The following is a 15,770-nucleotide window of genomic DNA, read 5'->3' as shown; positions in this document are numbered from 1 at the left end:
CTTTCCTTTGTTTCGGCGTTTGTTATCAGTTTCGGAAACTTCCTTTTGGTTTGAACATTTCTTCAGCAGCATTCATTCGCGGGCTAAATTCCATATTACCTGAGTTCTTAAAACGTCACATCACCTTATATGTGGACGATATTCTAATAGCAGAAGCTTCATGGGAACTACATAATCGCATCCTCAACAGTTTGTTACGTATTTTTGTAGAATCTGGAATTACAGTTAACTTGGAAAAGTCTGAATTCGGTAGGACAAAGGTGAAGTTTTTGGGACATATTATTTCTTCTGAAGGCATTCAGCCGGATCCTGAAAAGTTAGAAGCAATCAGAGCCATTCCAGTTCCATCCACAAAAAGACAAGTCCGCAGTTTTCTAGGTCTCGTAAATTTTTACCGTCGTTTTCTGAATATGCAAATTCTTGTTACACCAAAACTTTGTTCTCTCACTGGAAAAAATACTATTTGGAACTGGGACGAACAAGCATAGTTGGAATTCAATTCTTTGAAAGAAGCGTTACTTCACGCGCCAATCTTAGCTCATCCAGATCTGTCACAAGATTTCTGCCTTAGCACGGATTCTTCTAAAGTCGGTCTTGGTGCCCATTTATTTCAAGAAGCCACAGAAAATGACACTACTGTTCAGAAAACCATTGCTTTTGCTAGCCGAGTGCTAACAAAATCTGAAAAAAATTATTCCGTTACTGAATTAGAAGCTTTGGCTATCGTTTGGGCATTTAACAAATTCCGTTTCTTTCTTTCTGGTAAGCACGTAAAAGTATACAGTGATCATCGTGCATTACAATTTCTTATGTCTTCAAAATTAAATCATGACAGGTTAAAACGTTGGGCATTGTTTCTGCAAGAATTCCGCTTCACAATAGTCTACATTCCCGGCAAGGAGAACATTGTTGCGGACGCACTGTCACGCGCACCGGCTGGGCTTGAGAAAAGTACCACAGAAGGCAACCTCGAGAAAAATTTCAGTATTCTTTACATTCAGAAAGTCGCCTTTGAAAACTTCATCACCACATCTTTAAAGGACATTGCTCATGAACAAGATAAAGATCCGATTTGGAAAGACATCAAGAGCAAATGGCATGAAAAGACACACACACAGATTCGGCATTATTACCTGGTTAGAAACAACATACTCTTCAAACGCTGCACTGTTGATGACAAGCTATGGGTACTTTGCATTCCAGACGATTTTGTTAATAAGCTCATTTGGTACATTCATTTCAGCTACGCACATTTTGGCCCACGAAAATGTTATCATATTCTTCGAACGACTTGTTATTTTAACAATATGGAAAAGAGAATTCGAAGAGTCTTGTCTATTTGTAAACTTTGTCAAAAGGCGAAACCATCTACTGTCTCACATCGTGCTCCGTTGTTTCCTATTATTCCTTCTAAATTAAAAGAATTTGCTGCGGTTGATCTCTTGGGACCGCTTGTCAGAACATCTAATGGATTTTCGTACGTTCTAGTCGCTGTTGAACTTACTTCAAAATTTGTTTCTTTCACTCCGTTACGTAAAGCCACTGGACGGTCTGTATCCAACGCCTTTGTTAAAAATTTCTTACGTGAAGTTGGCCACGTTGCTAAAGTCATTTCAGATAACGGACCGCAATTTAGATCTGCTGTTTGGTCACGCATGCTTCGCAACCATAAAATCAAACCTGTTTTTATTTCATTGTACTCACCACATTGTAACCCGTCTGAACGTATTATGAAAGAAATCAATAAGCTTTGCAGACTTTATTGTCACAGAAAGCATCAGCATTGGGACAGATATTTACACTTATTTCAAAACGTGCTGAATGAAATGCCTCATGATTCCACTGCTTTACCACCTACTCTTGTACTAAAGAATGAAGAACCACCGAACAGAATCAGAGAGCTTGTACCTTTCCCAAATACACGTAAACTTCGACACAAAGACATAATTGATTTGGCTCTTAAAAATATAAAATCTGCAGCAGACAAAAGGAGAAAACTACACGGTAAAGCAAATGCAAAGAAATTGTATATTGGTCAGAAGGTTCTCATTAAAGCTCATTCATTGTCACATAAGAAGAAACATTTGAGTCACAAATTCTTTCTAGTTTACAATGGACCTTACAGAATCCGACGTATACCACATGATAATTGCGTTGAGGTTGAAACTCTGCGTACTAGGAAGAGTAAAGGTTTACACCACATTTCACATGTAAAACCGTTTATTGAAAGATAATCTGCTTTTTAACTTAGTCCTTGTCATAAAATTTTTCGCTTCACATTACTAATATGCTTTGTCAGACTTAGAAACTGTTAACATGCAACAATGTTTGAAGTTAAATATCCAGTCTAGAACCTAGGGAACATTTTTAAAACAGAAATTACGAATGCATTGTTATAGTGAACAGACGACACAGTGTTGTATTTGTACATTCTTGCTTGTTAGTTGCACGATTACGTAACGACTATCAGGGTTACATACTTAGGACACATACTGGTACTGCTAATGAGATTTTAATGCAACATTTTGGTTTACTTGAAAATACATTCTGGGTTTAAAGTGCTTTCTGAGAGATACCAGATGACACAGAGGTTAGTTTATGTGACAGCTACACGATTTTTATCACGACGCTACTAATGAGTGACAATGTACAATGTTGATTTTGCGGTGTTTCTGTTTCATATCTGCACAGTTTTTCTGTTTTATTCTAGAAAGTAAAACATGTTTTAGTAGTAACTTTTGTGGTATAGCTACAAGGAGACAGCCTTTTCCATAGCACAACAATACGTTACAGCACAGTACTGTCATCATCATGGCAATAAGCGTAATAACTAAGATATCTATACGCAAAGCATTTCACTTTGTTTATCATGAGGTAAGTACATTGACTTCTGCAGAACTTAGCTTTCGGAGGACGATAACTACGACACTTCCACAGAGATTATGTTGCAACAAGACGCACATTTAGCGCTACAGGACACGTATTTGAGTCATTAATTTTGTACTTAAAACATTTATTTTTAAAGATTTTTGAATTACAAAGAAAGTTTTCCGTGATACATTTCATTCCATTGCTGTAATCTGTAACACCTGAGGGTATAATTACATTAATCCTCAGGGGGGTACACGCTTACTTTGTGTACCATGTGTGTGGCAACCACAAGGAACCCTAGCTAATATGGTATTTGCTTATACAACTTTACACATCGGTACCATATTTCTCTAACACATAATTTACACAGCTATCTGATCATGTAACTGAGAGATAAACTTTTTTATTACATCAGTAACAGATGTTTACGCAATTACACAGTTGGCTAACTTCTCACTTAGGAAATTGTATTTTGTCTGTACTGTGTGAACTGTTCATATTTTTTCGGAACCATTGTGATACTATGAGAGCTTTGAATGTCGTATTTGGCATGAGATCATGATTTTTAAAGTACGTTTGAGGTAGATGACACTATTTAAATGAGCAGAGAATTCTTTTTAGGCTTAGAAATTATTGGAGGAAGTTACGACGATTTTGAGATTTGACTGAAGTGTTATGATGTTATTATTACGACGACGATGTGTACTATGCTGTTGAGGTATAATGTGTGTGTATATGCATGAATGTATTACAATGCAGACGAAAATTTTTTGGACACTGTTATATCAATAGCATTTTGTTTCTACAGATTTGCAACGCTAATTCATGACCTGTGAAATATTTTTATATGACTGCCACGGTAGCGGAAACTGCTGTCGTAAATATTTCCGTACGAAAGTTAAGTGACCACCTGCACGTAATGCGTCGCGGGCACCCAGCTGTGTCAGACGCCTGGAGAAAAAGTCATTAGCGCGTGCCTTTCAGAGCACAGGAAGAAAGAAAAAAAAAGAAAGGGAAGGCCATTATCCTGGCCATTGTCATTCCTTTAGAGAAAGCATCGCAAAAACGACACGGTCGAACTTGAAAACATATGATTACACTAGCTCTTAATTTACGATATTTACTGAAATGCCTAATAAAATGACAAGAAATATTTTTACATCTGCACACCTGATTATGACAAGCGTCTTTCTATGAGAGTTGAGAGAATTTCTACTAACTTACGAAATGTCACATGACTACTGAATGATATTTTTATGCTTTGCTTTTCATAGTTGCTTATTTCATTTGATATCTGGTTTCCAGCTGTGTTGCAGCATTGCTTTTATAAAATGAAATGCATTTGCTAATGTGAACACTTTCTGTCAACAGATCTATTAAATAATTATTTTATGATCCACATTCTTTAAAAAAGGAGCACTTGGAAAGGAAAGAACAATAAGAAGGAACTAGTAACTGCATTCATAATTTTCTTTTCAAGTAATTGGTAACTTTTTGGTAGAATAACTTTTTGTGGTGCACCACTTTAATTACATAGACATTAAGATGTGATTATACATTTCCCTTATCTGCATTGTTATCTTTAGTGTACTAGTTTTTCTGCTTGAGCTATGTCATGTTTTGATATAAGTTATTACATTTGCTGCTGCTAGCTTTGCCAATCTGTATTTTTTGTCATTGATGTTTGTGTTATTTGTTTTGTGCTGCTGCATTGCCTCGTCCCTTAGTTTAATATCTGAGCTCAGTAGATTTAAGTTAGCTTAAGAGGGGTAGACTATATAAGAAACTAACTATGATGAATTGGAAGAAATGCATTTAGACGCTATAAGAAAATGGTTTGGCCAAAAAAAAAAAAGTATTTTAGGTAGGATTTTCTTGGAAATAAATGTTGAGGTAAGAAATGTGTGAACATATAAATACAGAAAGCATGCTTAGATAGAATTTTTTTTGTGGAAACAAAGGATGAAATAAGAGGAAAGATATATGAAGTTTTGGGTTGGACTGCAGTACCACATGTTACACTGACAACGAACCCTGTCCTTTCCTATTGGTGTTATCCCACTATGTGTGTGTGTACCCTTGTGTATTTGTTTTCTTCCTGTCTCTGTGTAGTTTCATAGAATTTTTTCTTCTATTAATATTAAGCTACATTCACTATGATGAGGAATACTGTTATCCTCAAATATAATTGACATTCATAATATGTTATTTACCTTATAAATATGCTTACACATTATTTATTCTGTTCAATGCTCATGTGTGAAGTTGATGTTTCAAAAGTTATTGTGATCCTTTATGTATGTACTCATGTCATAATTCCACTGATGTATATGTTTATTTCTATTCTTTTGTAAAGCCTGTACTACAAATGTTATCTGTATTATTATGTTTTTAATGATGTATTTTGTACCTTTGTTATTGTATTCTTATGTTATAAAATTGTAATTGTCACCAGTTCATGATATTATTAACTTGTTAGTTACATTTCACTGCACACGTTTCTGTTGGTCATAGTATATGGACAATATGTGAGAAGTAGGGACTGTTAGTGTTTGCACGTGTGTTAATAATTCTGCAAGGGACTGGATAACAGCATTGCTGGTTCTAAGGACAATTCCAAAAACTTTGTGAGTGCACAAGTGGTGGTTTATGGACTTGCTATATTCTCCGCAAGACTCTTCGAGGGTGATTGTGCACCTGCACAGTCGCAACAGATGGCTGCTGGCCGTCTCTACAAGGACTCCAGTGGGTCTGCACCTCTGGTGGCCCACCAATACCATTATCTCTACAAGGACTACAGTGGGTCTGCACCTCTGGTGGCCCACCAATACCATTATCTCTACAAGGACTGCAGTGGGTCTGCACCTCTGGTGGCCCACCAATACCACAATCTCTACCAGGACTACAGTGGGTCTGTTCTGTGATGACTTACCTACCAATATTCTTCAAAACGTCGAATGACTCTGCTGTGGGTCAGCACTGTCTTTCCATTGGAAGGACAACACTACTTCTTCAAGACTGCATGGAAATCCACTACTTCCGGGTGCATTTTCTTTTACTGCTCAGACTTTGAGAAAAAACACTGCTATTCTACTGTTATGTACGATTAGGACTGTCTTTATGGACTGTGAGAAAATTTTAGCTTTTGACCAACATTGTATCAATAAGTGTGTGCATTTGATTTCTTTGTTATTGTAATTATGAAAAATTTTATCAAATCATTATTGGCCACTGCCCAAAAAAAATTTTGTAAAATTTTTTGTGGGGAGCATGGGGGCTATGTAAGTAGACTGTTTATGTTTTCTCTATGTAAGTAGGCTGTTTATGTTTTCTTATTGGCAATGTTACGTAGCGCTCAATATGAAAATCACTGGCTGTGCTGTGTGCAGTCTGTGGCTAGTTTGCATTGTTGTCTGCCATTGTAGTGTTGGGCAGAGGCAGCTGGCTGTGAACAGCGCGTAGCGTTGCGCAGTTGGAGGTGAGCCGCCAGCAGTGGTGGATGTGGGGAGAGAGATGGCGGAGTTTTGTAATTTTTCATGAACTGATATATTTATATATGATGATATCAAGGTAAATACATTGTTTGTTCTCTATTAATATCTTTCATTTGCTAACTATCCCTATCAGTAGTTAGTGCCTTCAGTAGTTTGAATCTTTTATTTAGCTGGCAGTAGTGGCGCTCGCTGTATTGCAGTAGCTTGAGCAGCGAAGATTTTTGTGAGGTAAGTGATTTGTGAAAGGTATAGTTTAATGTTAGTCAGGGCCATTCTTTTGTAGAGATGTTTGAAAGTCAGATTGCGTTGCGCTAACAAAATATTGTGTGTCAGGTTAAGCACAGTCTTGTATAATTGTTCAAAGGGGACGTTTCATATGTACCTTTGTGACCTTATCATTTCTGAGAACGCATGCTGTTACAACGTGATTACCTGTAAATACCACATTAATGCAATAAATGCTCAAAATGACGTTCGTCAACCTCAATGTATTTGGCAATGCGTGTAACAACACTCCTCTCAACAGCGAGTAGTTCGCCTTCCGTAATGTTCGCACATGCATTGACAGTGCTCTGACGCATGTTGTTAGGCGTTGTCGGTGTAAAAAATATCCTTGAACTTTCCCCACAGAAAGAAATACGGGGACGTCAGATCCGGTGAACGTGCGGGTCATGGTATGGTGTTTCGTCGACCAATCCACCTGTCATGAAATATGCTATTTAATACCGCTTCAACCGCACGCGAGGTATGTGCCGGACATCCATCATGTAGGAAGTACATCGCCATTCTGTCATGCAGTTAAAGATCTTGTAGTAGCATCGGTAGAACATTACATAGGAAATCAGCATACATTGCACCACTTAGATTGCCATCGATAAAATGGGGGCCAATTATCCTTCTTCCCATAATGCCGCTGATGTTCCACTTGTCGAAGCCATCGTGGATTTTCCGTTGCCCAATAGTGCATATTAAACCGGTTTACGTTACCGCTGTTGGTGAATGACGCTTCGTCGCTAAATGAAACGCGTGCAAAAAATCTGTCATCGTCCCGTAATTTCTCTTGTGCACAGTGGCAGAACTGTACACGACGTTCAAATTCGTCGCCATGCAATTCCTGGTGCATAGAAATATGGTACGGGTGCAATCGATGTTGATGTAGCATTCTCAACACCGACGTTTTTTAGATTCCCGATTCTCGCGCAGTTTGTCTACTACTGATGTGCGGATTAGCCGTGACAGCAGCTAAAACACATATTTGGGCATCATCAAATTTGTTGCAGGTCGTGGTTGGCGTTTCACATGTGGCTGAACACTTCATGTTTCCTTAAATAACGTAACTATCCGGCGAACGGCCCGGACACTTGGATGAAGTCGTCCAGGATACCGAGCAGCATACATAGTATACGCCCGGTGGACATTTTCATCACAATAGACATACATCAACATGATATCGACATTTTCCGCAATTGCCTAACGGTCCATTTTAATACGGGTAATGTATCACGAAGCAAATACCATCCGCACTGGCGGAATGTTACGTGATATCACGTACTTATTCGTTTGTGACTATTACAGCGCTATCTATCACAAAACTAAAAAAGTGGTCCAACTAAAACATTCATATTTCTTTACGTACTACACGAATATATGGGGGGGGGGGGTCCTATTTTAAAAAACGCAGTTGATTTCCGTTTGACCTAAGGCAGCGCCATCTAGCGGGCCAACCATAGCGACATCTGGTTTCCCCCTTCAAGCTAGATGAGTTTTGTTCTTTGCAGTTTTTTCGTTTGATGCTTATTTCGTGACATATTTGGCCCTGTCACTATCAATGAACCACCCTGTATACAGGGTGCGACGCTTAAACCCGGACAAATGAAACTTCTTTTTTACAGCAAATTTATGTAAAAGAATACAAATGAAAATGAAAATCCTTTTACATGTAAGTAGTGGTATTTTTCAAGAGGTAACATTACTCAACGTAGCCGCAATGACCACCTCCAATCTTGTCCTGAAGCGATCGCACTCACTCTTTAAAACAGCGCTGTCCACATTCGCCAATTCTGCTTCGATAACGGTGCATAGAGATGCGACAATTAGGGTGCCTCGTCTTACTGACAACTCTTTCGACTACGCTCCAAACATGGTAGTCGAGAGGGGTCAGATCCGGGCTATTCGGGGGCTAGAACTCCTTCAACCAGAACAAGTCAACGTTATCCGAGAGCCATCTGGCACTGCTGGGCGCGGGGCACGACGGAAATTAGTATGCACAAGCATGGCTTGGTTTAGCGACGAAGCCCACTTTCATTTGGTTGTCTCGAAGCTGTAATCAATGCGCTTCTGCACAGTGTATAGATAAACAGTGTGACAGTTCAATATTTTATTTTGTCGGTCGCAGTTTAAAATGAGTGCGAAATATCTGAAGCGCCACGCGGCAGTGTTCCTTGCAAATCATCGAAAGGGACCAAAGGCTTTCATATGGAGCTGCTGCTAAAATTCTTAAAAGTTAAAGATGTTCGTTGCGAAGTGGGTCAGACGATGTTTAGAGGCTGGAAACGTGGATGATTTACCGGACAGAGAGCAAAGATGCCAAGCTATAATTGGTAGTGGTGGCGATTGGATTGACTATTAGGTAATTGTGCAATTATTAACAACATGTATTTTCATCTAAACATGTATTTATAATAGTCTCTTTCATTTCATACAGATAAAGGCGTACACTTCTTTGTGGAACTGACTGTGCAAAGATGTCCTTGAAAAAGCTCAGGAAAAGGATGAATCGAGTGAGACCGGATACTGCAGATAAGTGGACACTGCATCATGACAACACCCCATGTCACTCGGCCACTTCAATCACAGAATTTTTGAACCCAAGAGACATTTCTGTTGACCTACCGCCCTGCTATTCATCTGATCTGAGTCTCTGTCACTTCCTCATACCGAAATTGAAAAATGTGTCAAAAGACCGTCATTTTCGGACTCTGGAGAACATCAAAAAAAGTGTGACGGCTTTAGCGCTGCTACCAAGATTGGAAGTGACGAATCTACTGGTCTGTAGCTGCCGAAGGGAACTACTTTGAAGAGAACAATATCCGTATTTGAAAAAATAACGTATCGTATCGTTTTGGCACGTAAAAAACGCAGTCTCATTACTTTTCTCATGCACTTCGTATCTGTGTGATATGATCACTGAAAGTTATCGCCTTGCCAAACACAATACTTAAACATTTTACATCGTTTTTTCGAAATAAATCTACATCATTAAAAGTGACTGTTGCATTTGGGCTTATCCTCCGGTGGATTAACATAATCATTTGGGTTTCGTTGCTGTAAATGCTTATTTTCCATAGATTTGCCCAATCTTGAATCATTTCGAGTTTCCTGGCTGTGAAAAGAAGGTCTGGGCTGCTCTTTTAGAGGGCTGTATCATAAGTGAACAGGGAGAAGTTTCCATCGGGCTGCTTTCAGATGCTATAAGTAAAGATCGAATAGTAGTGTGGGCCCGTGATGGAGCCCTGCGGCACTCCAGCCTCTGTTTGTTTGATCGTGCTATCTGCGCCAGTTACTTGGACGTACAATGGGTGGTTTCCGAGAAACTATGCTTACATGCGTATTAGGTGTTTGCGGCGGCTTTGATTATGGCCTTTGTAAATTAATCCCTGTTGCCAAACACTGTCAAAATCTTTCTCAGTATGGAGAAAGATAGTCCCCTTGCTGTTTCTGATATTTCTTGGCGTGCAGATTTGCTCAGTAAGCCTAACAGCTTGGTGGATCGTATTGTGCTCACTCCGGAAACCGCATTTTTGTTGAATTAATAATTTTTTTTTCTTACATTCAGAAATGTTTGAAGTTCCTTGAGTATGATTCGTTCCAGTACTTTTGGTCCTTTTGTGGTTTTCATGAGGTTATAAACTTTGCGTTCTTCCAGAGTTGCAGAAAATACACTGAGGTTACAAAAATGATGGGATACATCCTAATATCGTATAGGATCTCCTTTTGCCCCGTGTAGTGCAGCAACTCGACGTGGCATGGACTCAACAACCCACTGGAAGTGCCTTTCAGAAATATTCAACCATGCTGCCTCTATAGCCGTCCATAATTGGGAAAGTGTTGCCGCTGCAGGATTTTGTAGACGACCTGATCTCTCGATTATCTTCAATAAATGTTCGATGGGATTCATATCGGACGATCCGGGTGACCTAATCATTCGTTCGAATTGTCCAGAATATTTTTCAAACCAACCGCGAACTATTGTGGCCCAATGACATGGCGCATTATCATCCATAAAAATTCCATCGTTGTTTGGTAACATGAAGTCCATGAATGGCTGCGAATGGTCCCCAAGTAGCTGCACATAACTACACTCCTGGAAATGGAAAAAAGAACACATTGACACCGGTGTGTCAGACCCACCATACTTACTCCGGACACTGTGAAAGGGCTGTACAAGCAATGATCACACGCACGGCACAGCGGACACACCAGGAACCGCGGTGTTGGCCGTCGAATGGCGCTAGCTGCGCAGCATTTGTGCACCGCCGCCGTCAGTGTCAGCCAGTTTGCCGTGGCATACGGAGCTCCATCACAGTCTTTAACACTGGTAGCATGCCGCGACAGCGTGGACGTGAACCGTATGTGCAGTTGACGGACTTTGAGCGAGGGCGTATAGTGGGCATGCGGGAGGCCGGGTGGACGTACCGCCGAATTGCTCAACACGTGGGGCGTGAGGTCTCCACAGTACATCGATGTTGTCGCCAGTGGTCGGCGGAAGGTGCACGTGCCCGTCGACCTGGGACCGGACCGCAGCGACGCACGGATGCACGCCAAGACCGTAGGATCCTACGCAGTGCCGTAGGGGACCGCACCGCCACTTCCCAGCAAATTAGGGACACTGTTGCTCCTGGGGTATCGGCGAGGACCATTCGCAACCGTCTCCATGAAGCTGGGCTACGGTCCTGCACACTGTTAGGCCGTCTTCCGCTCACGCCCCAACATCGTGCAGCCCGCCTCCAGTGGTGTCGCGACAGGCGTGAATGGAGGGACGAATGGAGACGTGTCGTCTTCAGCGATGAGAGTCGCTTCTGCCTTGGTGCCAATGATGGTCGTAAGCGTGTTTGGCGCCGTGCAGGTGAGCGCGACAATCAGGACTGCATACGACCGAGGCACACAGGGCCAACACCCGGCATCATGGTGTGGGGAGCGATCTCCTACACTGGCCGTACACCACTGGTGATCGTCGAGGGGACACTGAATAGTGCACGGTACATCCAAACCGTCATCGAACCCATCGTTCTACCATTCCTAGACCGGCAAGGGAACTTGCTGTTCCAACAGGACAATGCACGTCCGCATGTATCCCGTGCCACCCAACGTGCTCTATAAGGTGTAAGTCAACTACCCTGGCCAGCAAGATCTCCGGATCTGTCCCCCATTGAGCATGTTTGGGACTGGATGAAGCGTCGTCTCACGCGGTCTGCACGTCCAGCACGAACGCTGGTCCAACTGAGGCGCCAAGTGGAAATGGCATGGCAAGCCGTTCCACAGGACTACATCCAGCATCTCTACGATCGTCTCCATGGGAGAATGGCAGCCTGCATTGCTGCGAAAGGTGGATATACACTGTACTAGTGCCGACATTGTGCATGCTCTGTTGCCTGCGTCTATATGCCTGTGGTTCTGTCAGTGTGATCATGTGATGTATCTGACCCCAGGAATGTGTCAATAAAGTTTCCCCTTCCTGGGGCAATGAATTCACGGTGTTCTTATTTCAATTTCCAGGAGTGTATTTCAATCAATGATCGTTTCAGTTGGACCAGAAGATCCAGTCCATTCTATGCAGATACGGCAAGCGCCATTATGGAGCCACCACCAGCTTGCACAGTGCCTTTTTAACAATCTGGGCCCGTGGATCCGTGGGTCTGAGCAACCTTGGGATCCTACCGTCATCTCTTAACAACTGAAATCGGGACTCATCTGACCAGGCCACGATTTTCCAGTCGCCTGGGGTCCAACCGATATAGTCACGAGCGCAGGATGAACTACAGGCGATTTCGTGCTGTTAGCAAAGGCGTTCGCGTCGGTCGTCTGCTGCCATAGGCCATTAGGTGAACTAGGGAGGGCGTCTGATGGTGGTATTTGTGCAAGCTGTACACGAAAACTTAGGGTCCAGAACTCACGGCCTGCCAGAAGACGCAATTTTAGTTGGTAATGATGATGCTTTCGTTGTCTACATGGAGGAGGCATGGAGGTATTGGAAGGTTTTAGATAGATTGTATAATGGTAAGACAGAGATTTAGGAACCAGGTTTTAAACTGTAAGACATTTCCAGGAGCAGCTGTGTACTCTGACCACGATCTATTGGTTATGAACTGTAGATTAAAACAAGAAACAGCAAAAAGGTGGGAATTTAAGGAGATGGAACCTGGATAAACTGACAGAACCAGAGGTTGTAGAGAGTTTCAGGGAGATCATAAGGGAATGACTGACAGGAATGGGGGAAAGAAATACAGCAGAAGAAGAATGGGTAGCTTTGAGGGATGAAATAGTGAAGGCAGTAGCGGATCAAGTGGGTAAAAAGACGAAGGCTAGTAGAAATCCTTGGGTAACAGAAGAAATATTGAATTTAATTGATGAAGGGAGAAAATATAAAAATGCAGTAAATGAAGCAGGCAAAAAGGAATACAAACGTCTCAAAAATGAGATCGACAGGAAGTGCAAAATGGCTAAGCAGGGATGGCTAGAGGACAAATGTAAGGATGTAGAGGCATATCTCACTAGGGCTAAGATACTGCCTACAGGAAAATTAAAGAGACCTTTGGAGTAAAGAGAAACACTTGTATGAATATCAAGAGCTCAGATGGAAACCCAGTTCTAAGCAAAGAAGGGAAAGCAGAAAGGTGTAAGGAGTATATAGAGTGTCTGTACAAGGGCGATGTACTGGAGGACAATATTATGGAAATGGAAGAGGATGTAGATGAAGATGAAATGGGAGATATGATACTGCGTGAAGAGTTTGACAGAGCAGTGAAAGATCTAAGTCGAAACAAGGCCCCGAGAGTAGACAACATTCCATTAGAATTACTGACCGCCTTGGGAGAGGCAACCCTGACAAAACTATACCATCTGGTGAGCAAGATGTATGAGACTTTTATCCATTGTGGATGTGGAACACTGCGACTGTGGTGTGAAAAGGTTTTCAGAAATTACTGCAACCAGTCGCCTTTTATGTAGATGTATTTTATTTAACCATGACCGGTTTCGAGCTGCCTAGCAACTCATCATCAGATGGTATATACATTTAGTGCTTTTTTGTACCCATTGTGTGGGTGGTTGGTCATGGTTAAATAAAATACATCTACATAAAAGGCGACTGGTTGCAGTAATTTCTGAAAACCAAGATGTATGAGACAGGCGAAACACCCTCAGACTTCAAGACGAATATAATAATTCCAACCCCAAAGAAAGCAGATGTTGACAGATGTGAAAATAGTTTAATAAGTCACAGCTGCAAAACACTAACGCGAATTCTTTACAGACGAATGGAAAAACTGGTAGAAGCCGACCTCGGGGAATTTCAGTTTGGATTCCGTAGAAATATTGGAACACGTGAGGCAATACTGAGCCTACGACGTATCTTAGATTAAGGAAAGGCAAACCTACGTTTCTAGCATTTGTAGGCTTAGAGAAAGCTTTTGACAATGTTGACTGGAACAATCTCTTTCAAATTCTGAAGGTGGCAGGGATAAAATACAGGGAGCAGTTATAAGAGTCGAGGGGCATGAAAGGGAAGCAGTGGTTGGGAAGAGAGTGAGACAGGGTTGTAGCCTCTCCCCGATGTTATTCAATCTGTATACTGAGCAAGCAGTGAAAGAAACAAAAGAAAAATTCGGAGTAAGTATTCAAATCTATGGGGAAGAAATAAAAACTTTGAGGTTTGCCGAGGACATTGTAATTCTGTCAGAGACAGGAAAGGACTTGTGAGAGCAGTTGAACGAAATGGACAGTGTCTTGAAAGGAGAATGTAAGATGAACATCAACAAAAGCAAAACGAGGATAATGGAATGTAGTCGAATTAAGTCGGGTGATGCTGAGTCAATTAGATTAGGAAATGAGACACTTAAAGTAGTAAATGAGTTTTGCTATTTGGGGAGCAAAATAACTGATGATGGTCGAAATGGAGAGGACATAAAATGTAGACTGGCAATGGCAAGGAAAGCATTTCTGAAGAAGGGAAATTTGTTAACATCGAGTATAGATTTAAGTGTCAGGAAGTCGTTTCTGAAAGTATTTGTATACACTCCTGGAAATGGAAAAAAGAACACATTGACACCGGTGTGTCAGACCCACCATATTTGCTCCGGACACTGCGAGAGGGCTGTACAAGCAATGATCACACGCACGGCACAGCGGACACACCAGGTACCGCGGTGTTGGCCGTCGAATGGCGCTAGCTGCGCAGCATTTGTGCACCGCCGCCGTCAGTGTCAGCCAGTTTGCCGTGGCATACGGAGCTCCATCGTAGTCTTTAACACTGGTAGCATGCCGCGACAGCGTGGACGTGAACCGTATGTGCAGTTGACGGACTTTGAGCGAGGGCGTATAGTGGGCATGCGGGAGGCCGGGTGGACGTACTGCCGAATTGCTCAACACGTGGGGCGTGAGGTCTCCACAGTACATCGATGTTGTCGCCGGTGGTCGGCGGAAGGTGCACGTGCCCGTCGACCTGGGACCGGACCGCAGCGACGCACGGATGCACGCCAAGACCGTAGGATCCTACGCAGTGCCGTAGGGGACCGCACCGCCACTTCCCAGCAAATTAGGGACACTGTTGCTCCTGGGGTATCGGCGAGGACCATTCGCAACCGTCTCCATGAAGCTGGGCTACGGTCCCGCACACCGTTAGGCCGTCTTCCGCTCACGCCCCAACATCCTGCAGCCCGCCTCCAGTGGTGTCGCGACAGGCGTGAATGGAGGGACGAATGGAGACGTGTCGTCTTCAGCGATGAGAGTCGCTTCTGCCTTGGTGCCAATGATGGTCGTATGCGTGTTTGGCGCCGTGCAGGTGAGCGCCACAATCAGGACTGCATACGACCGAGGCACACAGGGCCAACACCCGGCATCATGGTGTGGGGAGCGATCTCCTACACTGGCCGTACACCACTGGTGATCGTCGAGGGGACACTGAATAGTGCACGGTACATCCAAACCGTCATCGAACCCATCGTTCTACCATTCCTAGACCGGCAAGGGAACTTGCTGTTCCAACAGGACAATGCACGTCCGCATGTATCCCGTGCCACCCAACGTGCTCTAGAAGGTGTAAGTCAACTACCCTGGCCAGCAAGATCTCCGGATCTGTCCCCCATTGAGCATGTTTGGGACTGGATGAAGCGTCGTCTCATGCGGTCT

The sequence above is a fragment of the Schistocerca serialis genome, chromosome 7 (genome assembly GCF_023864345.2).
Source record: "Schistocerca serialis cubense isolate TAMUIC-IGC-003099 chromosome 7, iqSchSeri2.2, whole genome shotgun sequence".
Classification (NCBI taxonomy): Eukaryota; Metazoa; Arthropoda; class Insecta; order Orthoptera; family Acrididae; genus Schistocerca; species Schistocerca serialis.
Note: the sequence above shows the minus strand (reverse complement) of the source record.